The sequence below is a fragment of the Bison bison genome, unplaced genomic scaffold (genome assembly GCF_000754665.1).
Source record: "Bison bison bison isolate TAMUID 2011002044 unplaced genomic scaffold, Bison_UMD1.0 scf7180017864531, whole genome shotgun sequence".
NCBI classification, from domain to species: Eukaryota; Metazoa; Chordata; class Mammalia; order Artiodactyla; family Bovidae; genus Bison; species Bison bison.
The window spans coordinates 10,545,136-10,555,297 of record NW_011495081.1 but is presented as its reverse complement, the minus strand read 5'-3'; the positions used below and the strand labels follow the sequence as shown (position 1 = coordinate 10,555,297).

The following is a 10,162-nucleotide window of genomic DNA, read 5'->3' as shown; positions in this document are numbered from 1 at the left end:
AGGTCACACCACCCCACAGAGCACCACCCCTGCTGGCGCCCTCCCCACCCCGATCAGATCACACCACCCCACAGAGCACCCTCCTTACCAGGGACCAGTTTTGTGGAAGACAGTTTTTCCATGGATGGGGCCAGGGGATGCTTTGGGGGTGATTCAAGTTCATTACATTTATTGTGCACTTCATTTCTATTATTATTACATCAGATCCACCTTAGATCATCAGGCATTAGATCCCAGAGGCTGCGAACTCCAGAATAAATCACTACAGAAATATTCCTTTTTGTTTCCATGAGGTCCATAAGGGCAGGGGCTGTGTCTACTCTGTGGTCAAGTGCATCCCCAGAACGTAGTATAGTGCAAGAATCCCACAGATATTCGATGAATGAGCAAATGAACTAGCCAGAGAGTGATGGTCTTGCTGGGAGACACAGAAACCATAAACAAGTATCAGCTGAGGAGTCTGATACCTCAAATTACAGACAGCTTTACTGCATGAAAACATCCTAGTATTGAAATCCGACAAGCCTGGGTTCAATCCAACCTCTACAGTGTATCAGCTGGGTGACCTGGATAAATGGCTCAACCTCTCCGAATCTCTGTTTCCTCATCTGTCAAATGAACGTGATATTTATCTCAACGTTGTTAGCATTAAATGAGGCAGCCTAGATCATGGCCTCACCCACGGTAGGAAACCCCCTAATTGGAGCTAGTATTAAATTTTTATAGAACACTGTTCTCCACGAAGCCTCCATAGGTTCCCAGATGGGACATCCAGTTATGGTGTAGGGCTTGATGGAGTGCAGTCTGGGGCAACTGCCAGGGAGGGAAATTTGACAAGATTACAACCTGGTAGCTCAGATGGTAAAGAATCTGCTGCAATGCAGGAGACCCGGGTTTGATCCCTGGGTTGGGAAGATCCTCTGGAGAAGGGAATGGAAACCTACTCCAGTATTCTTGCCTGGAGAATCCCACGGATGGAGGAGCCTGGCAGGATACAGTCCACGAGGTCACAAACAATCACATATGACTGAGCGACTAACGCACACAAAATGACGAAGGTTGTGTCCTCGGACACAGCAATGCTACTTCCAGGGATGTTACTCTGGGCGTGTCGAGTGGGTTCTAAAACCAGAGCTCTTCTGCAGCCTTCTTTATAACAGCCGTGGGTCGGGAAGACCCTAAATGCTTAGCACCGAGGACTGGCTCTGTCAGCTACAGTGTCCCATATGCTGGGATCTCAGAAAGAAGGGTCAACAAACTTCACGCACTGACTGGGGTGCTCTCTGGGGATGCTCTGAATGAAGCGCGTTGAAAAGCTAAACATAGAATCATGTTTATGTTAGGCTCCCATCTACATAAAAAAGATGAAAAAGCATATTTGCATATTTCACTCAATGAGCATAAAGCATCTCTGAAAAGACAGACCAGAAACTGGTAACCCTGGTTTTCCCCAGGAAGGAAGCTGGGTGGCAGGAACACAGTGGGGAGCACTTTTCTCTATAAACCCTTATGTACTTTTTAAATTTTGAAACATGAAAATGTATTACTTTTTCAAATAAATAAGTAAAAACAAGTGACCCCCCCCCCAACTTCCCTCCCCTTCTCAAAAGTCAAATACATCATAGCTTATACGATTTGTTCAAAGTCACTCAGCTCTTAGAAGTTGGATTCAAACTGGGCTCCTGATACCCAGGGCAGTGCTCTATCAATTACCACTCATTCATTCAACACAAATTTATTTATTTAGCATTTATTCTACAACAGGAGCTGCCTTGTGGAGGGATATATGGGCCAGAAAATAAACCCTGGTAAGAAAAGATGAAGGGGAGAACCAGTTTCTTTCCATCTTCACATCATGCATCACAAACCATCCCAAAGGGCTGTGCCTAAAACATCCCAAAGAGTGGACAGAAACAACCCAGGTTCAAGGAGGCATCCACAGACCAATCCAATCTGGATTTTGCCATCTTAGGATAAAAGCCCAGCTGTCCCAGATCTGAAGTTTTCAAGAGAAGACCCAAATCCAGACCTATTAAAATGTTTAAATCACTCAATGTGGAAGAGTTGGCAACTAATTCACCAGGTGGACTAACACCTTAGGGGCCTCACATAACCCCTCCCAGCTGGGGCAGTAGTAAAGAATCTGCCTGCCAATACAGGGGCTGCAGGAGATCCATGGGTCAGTCAGGAAGATCCCCTGGAATAGGAAATGGCAACCCACTCCAGTATTCTCTCCAGGACAATCCCATGGACAGAGGAGCCTGGTGGGTTACAGTCCATAGAGTCACAAAGTTGGACTCGACTACAGCAACTTAGCATGCATATGGGTCTATGACCTTTATTTTATCCCATCATAGCTATGACCACCAGCCTTCTCACACTTTTTACCCAGAGCCTAATCAGAGTATAATGTAAGCCCGCACTACCCAGCCACTGTGGCCTTGGAAAAGTAACTTCCCTTCCTAAGATTTATTGATTTCTCAGTTAAGTACGAGACTTGCTGATGGCCATGGTAACCTCTCAGCATTGCCAGCCATGTGTTCAACCCCTACCCTGTGAGGCCCACATAACCAGGCACCTTTGACAGATCAGGAGGGGGATTAGACCATGACACAGTGCAAACGCAGAACCAGCCCTCAGCCTTCTGTCATCTCCCACTTGCCGTATCATCTAATCGGTCAGCCTCTTAACTAACCAGCTCTCTCTCTTATCTCACCCTTACTCCATCATTGCCTCCTCAGTGGAGTCACAAGCACCCTCTCCTCCCCTCTACACTACATACACACTCAGATACACTCTTCAAACAGGGCCAGTCAGCAGCCCCTGAGATCCTCACTAAAAGAAACACATAGCAAACAGAGCCTGCTAAGCCAACCTAGGAAACCAGATCTGAGCTACCTGGCGCCCGTACGTCTTTAAGAACAGTGGGACCATTTTCCAGATCACTTGCTTCCCATGACGATTTTCCTCTTGTTGGTGCTGGTAAGAATATACTAACCATCATCAAAGGCTGGCCCAGATGGTGGGGTAATGCTGAGCCTCTGTGAGCAACTATCATCTCAGTCCATTTCTGTCCTAAACCAATGAGGCAGCTTTTATTATTTTCATTTTGCAGAGGAAGAAACTGAAGCCTGGGAATTAACTTGCCCAAAGTCAGAAGACTAGTTAAGTGGGACCAAAAGTCAAATCCCACCTGATTCCACGACCTGAACCCCCAAGTTTTAACAACAGGTCTGCCACATGTCCACCTCCCATACTTCCCTTCTCAACCATCGCCAACAGCTTCTTACCCGGTTCAGGCAGCCCGTGAGCTCTGTTCTTTACAGGAAGGAGGTTTTTGTTTCTTCATAGTCCCTTCGAGAGAGCTGAAGTCATTGTGCTTGTTTACTGGTTCACAGCCTGACTGGCCCTGAGAGCACGTAAGTTCTTTAAAGACGTGTGAGAGCTGGCTGGACTCGCTCACTGTCGTATCCTGCTATGAGCACAGTGCTAAGCACATAAAAGATGCCCAGGAAATAAGGTTGAATACTGGGATGAAATGTGGACTTCCACGCCAGCAAGTGGAACAACCCTTCCATTTCTGAAAGTGAAAGTGTTAGTCGGTCAGTCATGTCCCACTCTTTGCAACTCCATGGATCACAGCCCACCAGGCTCCTCTGTCCATAGGATTCTCCAGGCAAGAATACTGGAGTGGGTAGCCATTCGCTTCTCCAAGGGATCTTCCCAACCCAGGGATCGAATCTGGGTCTCCCGCATTGCAGGCAGATTCTTCACCATTTGAGCCAAGCATACACAAGGGACCAGAAAAACACCCTTCTTTCTGCTTGAACTGGGGTCCACCTTAGCATCACTGGACCTAGGCCATGTGGGCAAGAAGTCCTAGGTCTGCCTGCTGGTCAGTGGAACCTACAAGCACAGCAGAGGAAGGCGCCGGCTGCTGGACATGACACACTCATTTGGATTAAGACCCACCTTTGCAACTTGTAGGAGACAAAAACCAGCGGGAGCCAGACATTCTCACAAACAAGAAAATGTTAGGAGTCAAGTTTGGACTATGAAAAAGTTCAACAGGAAGAATGAGACAACTTTCTCAGTCCTCCGCTGGAAATCAGACGCAGACGGAAGAGTCTGGGAGTCCGAATTTGTGCAAGAGTAAATATTGGCACAAACAGGAAGCAAGCGCCTGTTTCTCTCTGTTTCACAAGGTTGGCAAAATCTCCCCAGAACTCAGAGCACTGACAATCCCGATCCATCTAGAAATAATTATTTCATTCCAGCATCATCTCCCAGGCCTACTAACCACGATATAATCATCAGAATAATCCCCTCCTGTGATACAAGTCAAACAAAACTGTGGGGAATAACCACACCTCTTATTTACTCCTCTCGAAACCCCACTTTAAGTATCAAGTTTCTTGGAGTGCAAATTGTTTGGGTGTGGCCCATAAATGCCATCCAGAGTGATTCTGCAGTGCCTCCCAGATGATAAACTGAAAAGTCTAGACACCAGTGGTCGCAGAGACTGACCACGCATGATGTTAGCAATTACATTGCTGACATGGAACATACATAAAACCCTGAGGGGTGACAGAGCGGTCAGCAGCTACTGTCTGGCAGCCAGCAAGAGATTTCAGTGTGGGGAAATGTGCTCTAGAATAACATGTGTGATTTATTAAAAATTAGCTTCACTCTCTCGTTGCAGGAACAAGATGGAGTGCTTTCTCATAAGAAAAGGAGGCGAAGGCAAAGGGCTCTTCTCCCATGTCATGGGGCCAAGTGCAAAGAGCACTGAAGAGAGTCAGGAGCCTAAAGGGGCTCTTGGGATCTGATCATTTCAGGGAGGTCATGAGTTCGATTCAAGTTCATGTAACAACCACGTTAGAAGCTCTGCTGTGTGCCAGGATCTGAGTAGGAAAAAACCGTTCGGGACGAGGAAGAATGGAGTATCTGCCCCCAAAGGGCTCAGGGGCTCACAGGAAATACTCAAAAGTCATGCTGTAAATGCACTATTACACCAACGACTGTAATTGAAGATGGACAGTTGAGACAAGACCGAGGCAGAAAGATTAAATCGCCTTCTCCAGTTACAAAGCAAACGAAAGGTCACCCGAAAAATACATGCTCTCCTCTTTCTTGTCTGTTTCTCTAAAGAATATGGGCACTGGACACTGGGAAGGAAATTTGGGGAAGAAAAAACAAGCTTTCATAGCTAAAGCTCAACAGGTACCCTTTTAAAATCTGGCAAGGATGGGACCAAATATTACGCTTTAATAAATATCAGTAAGCACCCACTATCCAGAGCACGAAGAAGAGCCAGATGTGGTCCTATCAATAATAAAGAAAAGAGAAAAAAGAACAGGAATTTGGTCATGATTAAAGAAAAACACAGGAAGGCCTAAAGCACGGATGGCAAACAACGAAAAGCCTGCAGTGGCCTGAGGCAGAGAACACACCCAGGCTCAGAGGCCCAGGGGGACAGCAGCAGACTAAGGAGAACCCTCAGGCTTCTTTCTGTTTCTTAAAGAAAAGCTGGAAGCCTGGGTTTACATGTCAAATCTCCCAATTTTTAAATACTGGAGCAAATAATCTATTTTTTTTTTTTTTTCAAAACAGGATTCAAACCAAACAGGACATTTCTGATGCCAAAGTCTGGCGCCTGGGCTGCCAGTTTGAGGCCCCTTGGCTTAAAGAGTGACTACAGAAAAACAAGTATAGTTCCTACCTGCCAGGGCCAGAGGAATAACAAGGAAAGAGTGTGATGGTCATTCAGGGAGGCCTGTAGGAAGATGAATCCAGTCCTGGGAAAAATAATCAAACCAGTAAAATAAAACTTCAGAGGCCTGTGGTATACCACTCACCACTGACACCTGCACAACACTTTATAGAGTCAGCTTTAGGGATCTGTGGGTTCTGAGCCCTCGAATACAGAGGCCCAAGTGTAAAGACTTGAGCATCCTTGGACTTCAGTCCAGGGAAGAGAGACCTCCTGCACCAGTTTCCTACAGATACCAAGGGATGACTAGTTTCTAAAGCTCATTTTCACATTCACCTCATCTGATCTCCCCAACAACTCTCAGAAGTAGGCATCACTATGACCCCTATTTTAGAAGTAAAGAGTTTCTGGTTCAGAGGCCAGAGAAGGAACTTGTCTCCAGTCCCACAGTTATGAAAGGGCAATAGCACCAGGACTCAAGTCTGGGACGAGTACTTTTGCATATTTCAAAGAGAAGAACTCCAGGCTATCTTGATGTACAGCCAGCCTTTACAACACCGGTCTAGCAAAAACTAATGTTCTGAACCAAGGGTGATCTTGCCCCCATCTCCTCCTAAGGGAGACATTCAGCAATGTCTAGAGGTATCTTTGGCTGCTATACTGTGGGGAGGTGTGGAGGGTACCACAAGCATCTAGCCAATAGAGGTCAGGGATGCTGTTAAACATTCTACAGCACACAGGACAGCTTCCTATGACAAAGAACTATGCAGCCCCAAGTGTCAATATGGATAAGGTTGAGACCCTGGTCAGACTCTAATGCCTGGCTACTTAACTTGAGACCTGAGAATCAGCAGAATCGGCATCACTTGGGACCTTGTTAGACAGTCAGGCCCCAACGCATGCCCACTGAATCAGATTCTGTGATTTAACAAGATCCCTGGGTGATCTGCATATACCTGGAGAAGCACAGCCCTAGACCAGGCTTCCTTGGCCATGTCAGAATTTTTGCACAGGAAGGAACCTTCGCAGGAGACCAATCGCGTTATTTTGTAGACAGCAACAGTGAGCAATTGGCCCCAGGTCAGACTGCTTGCCCATGGCAATCTCTGATCTCAAATCTAGCTCAATCCAGATCTCAAATCCCTGTCCTGCACTATCTCTGAGACGCCAGCCAGGACCAACATATGACCTCTTTGTACAACTTTCTCGTCTGCAACGGCAACCCATTCCAGTGTTCTTGCCTGGAGAATCCCACAGAGGAGCTTGGCAGGCTACAGTCCACGGGATCGCAAGAGTCGGACATGACTTAGCAACTAAACCACTACCACCACTCGTCTGCAAAGTTGATACTGACCTTTGGGGGTGTCTTGGGGACTTTTCTGAAGCCTGAAAGGAATCGATTATCCTGCTGGCTGAGATTTTTTTAAATGATCTCAGAACACTGCATGGGATAACCATGTTCACCCACCACTTTTGCCAGCAGATATTTTACAATGAAACTGGCCACACAGCTGCCACAGTGGTGGACTCCAGTGGCCAGCAAGTAGCAGAGTTCTCCAAAATGACGGCAGCAGTTGATGTGGTCTCCCCCAACGATACCTGGGGAATAATGCTGAAGCCGTTCCAGAGGAGTATTTAGAATTCAACGACAAGCGTAAAAGGCTTTACATGGAGGATTTACGCAGCTGAGGTCACGAGCAGGTTGTAACAGGGTTTGAGGCAGCTTAGTTCAGAATAATACAGACGCACATCAGAGTCCTTGCTGGATTTTTGCCCCCAGTCCTTGGGAAGAAGAGGAAAACAAATTCCTTCACGTATTCTCCCAGACTCAGCTAAATGGACATATATTCTAGTTCCCGAATGGCCAAGGCAGTCCCAAGCAGTCCCTTAATCCTAGTATTTGCTAGAAACAACCGTTGTCACAGATGCCTTCAACAAAACACAGAACTCGGCCTGCATCCAGAAGAGCCAGCAAAGTTGAAGAAAGTTCTGTAACAAATGAGGAGAGAAGCAAGAAACTGGAGGTGTTGCTGGTGTGTGGTGGCCAGCTAAAGTGAAACCAGAACACTGATGAGTATGTGAGAGAAATCTCATATTTACCCCCCAAAATTAAGGTGAGGTGTACTTAGAGGTAAGTACATGTTTTTTGGAGCCTATGATTATATGCAAAATAAATCATAAAATAATTATGAGAGGCTGTTTGGGCATTGGCAGGGGTAGATGTTGACCTGGTTTTTCCAGAGGCCATGGTCAAGAGGGAGAGGGATCTTAGGGTGAGTCCCGTGGCTCTCCAGGACCCTCTGGGCACAGTTCACCCATAAGCACAACAGGGCTAGGAAGAGGGCGAGTGAGGTATCTCTCTCAGGGCCATGCCCTTGACAGCTCACTCACCTCACCCTAGTGTGTGTGTGCATGCGTGTGTGCACGAGTGCATGTGTGCGTGTGTGCTCAGCTGCTTCAGTCTTGTCCAACTCTTTGAGACCCTATGGACTGTAACCAGCTAGACCCCTCTGCCCATGGGGATTTTCCAGACAAGAATACTGGAGTGAGTTGCTGTTTCCTCCTCCAGGGGATCTTCCCAACCCAAGTTGCATCTCCTGTGGCTCCTGCATTGCAGACAGACTCTTTACTGCTGAGCCACCAGGGAAGACCCCAGCTCACTCTGGACCTAGCCTCAAAGCATACATACCACCCGCTTCCAAAAAGATCACTCATATTTTTGACTGAAAGCTTACACAGAGTAAAGGTGGTTGATTTTCATTTTAAACCTAACCTTTAACTACAGAGAAAAATTAGGAAGCCATACCCCATCCCCAAAACCTCACAGAGGAGTCCTCACGTTTCTGACAAAGAACTCAGATAACTGACTTGCTCTCCAATCAGCACAGAGCCAGCTAAACCAGGCTGCTAGCTTCTGCTTCGTAACGAAGCCAGTTTATAATAATATCATTTATTATCCTGCTACAGAAATGGAATATTTTTAAAAGGGAGGAGACAGAGAATGTCCTCCACACATTTGAAGAATATTTAAAAAGCCCCCAAATCACCAGAATATGTTAGGAGTTGGAACTATCAGAGGGGGAAAAAAAAAGTCAGCTTAAATTTAATAGACCATTTAAATTCCTAGTTGACAGTAATTAAAGAGCAAGCAGTATTTCTTTAAACGGCTGCTAGACAGAACTTAATCCAATTTAGGTAATCACTAACCTTTACTATTTTTTTCTCTCTCTCTCTTTCTCTTTCTAAATGGAATCCAAGGATTGATCTACAAAGGTCATAAACTGGCAAAGCATAAGAAAAGAATATTTAAAGAGAGAGAGACTGGGTGACTGTTACCTCAAAGAGTCAAGTCCAATTAAAACGGAGACAACTCTGGGGCTCCCTAATTTAAATTGACTATAACCTAGGGCTTCTAACGAGGCTTCTTCACAGCAGAAGCCAGGCCAAGAGAGGTGGCAGTACTTCCTCCCGCATTCTCCCGTTTCAGCACCTGTTGGGCAGGCTGATCACCAGGTCCTGCCCACCAGGGTGACAGCCAGCCCCTGCCAGACCAGCACCAGTAGTTCTTACAGTCACAGTACCTTCTGGGCCTTTCTCTTTCTTCCATGGAATAACTGCTCTCAGAATTACCCAGACTGTCCCTTGAGTTCCTCCAATGTTCACCCAGCCCCTGTCCTCTCATTTTAATGCAACCACACTGCTCTGATTCAGAAACTTCCATGTGAACAACTAGGACCTTCTTGAGATCCTGGGATCCTAGGTTCTTCATGGAAGGCCTTCAAGAATACATATCAGAATATACTAGAAAGAACAAGGGGCTTGAGTTAATAGCTGTGTGACATCAGGAAAGTAATTAACCTCTCTGAGTCTTCATTTTTCACATCTTAAAATAGGGAAAAGAATATCTACCTGCTTGACTGTTGAGAGGTTCAAATAACATTACCATGACTGTACCTAGCTCACAGTAACTGCCCAGTAAATAAGTTGGCTCCTTTAACTGTACATGTTTTAAGGTAAACCTTGAATCTCCAGCCCCTGCCCAAACCATGAATTAACTCCAGTTCACCGCTGATGCCCCACCACTGCTTAGCATCACTCAACCTTCTTCTTAGCTCCAAAGGGGACTCTTCCCTTGTAAAACAGTACCCTCTGCTCATCACGGTACCACTGTCTCTGTTCCCAAATTATTAAACTCATAGCCTGTACAAAACCCACAAAATATTTTATTCCCAACACTCAGGCACTGAAATATTAATTTATAATAAACAGTTAACAAATGATAGTTTCTATAAGCATTGGTTTTAGCAAGAATTTAGTTTTGCATATATAGAGGCAACTCTAGGGAACCAACTTTAAATGATGAACACAACACAGAAGAGATCTTTCAGAAGGCCTCACACTATTTCTCACATCAATTCTGTATCAATCTATCTCTGCAAAAAAAAAAAA

General features: G+C 45.7%; 1 protein-coding gene across 3 annotated transcripts in view; it reads right to left on the bottom strand.

The window, feature by feature from the left end:
* PRR5L (proline rich 5 like) overlaps nucleotides 1-10,162 on the bottom strand; it is a 79,865-nt gene that overhangs the window by 65,449 nt on the left and 4,254 nt on the right. Inside the window, exon 1 of one of the 3 annotated variants that reach the window (XM_010831865.1) lies at nucleotides 3,291-3,636. The exons of the other annotated variants lie outside the window; for them this stretch is intronic. The gene's annotated coding sequence lies outside the window, so the exon portion shown is untranslated. Of the gene's footprint in view, nucleotides 1-3,290; nucleotides 3,637-10,162 lie in introns of those variants that run through there. 3 annotated transcript variants of the gene reach the window in all.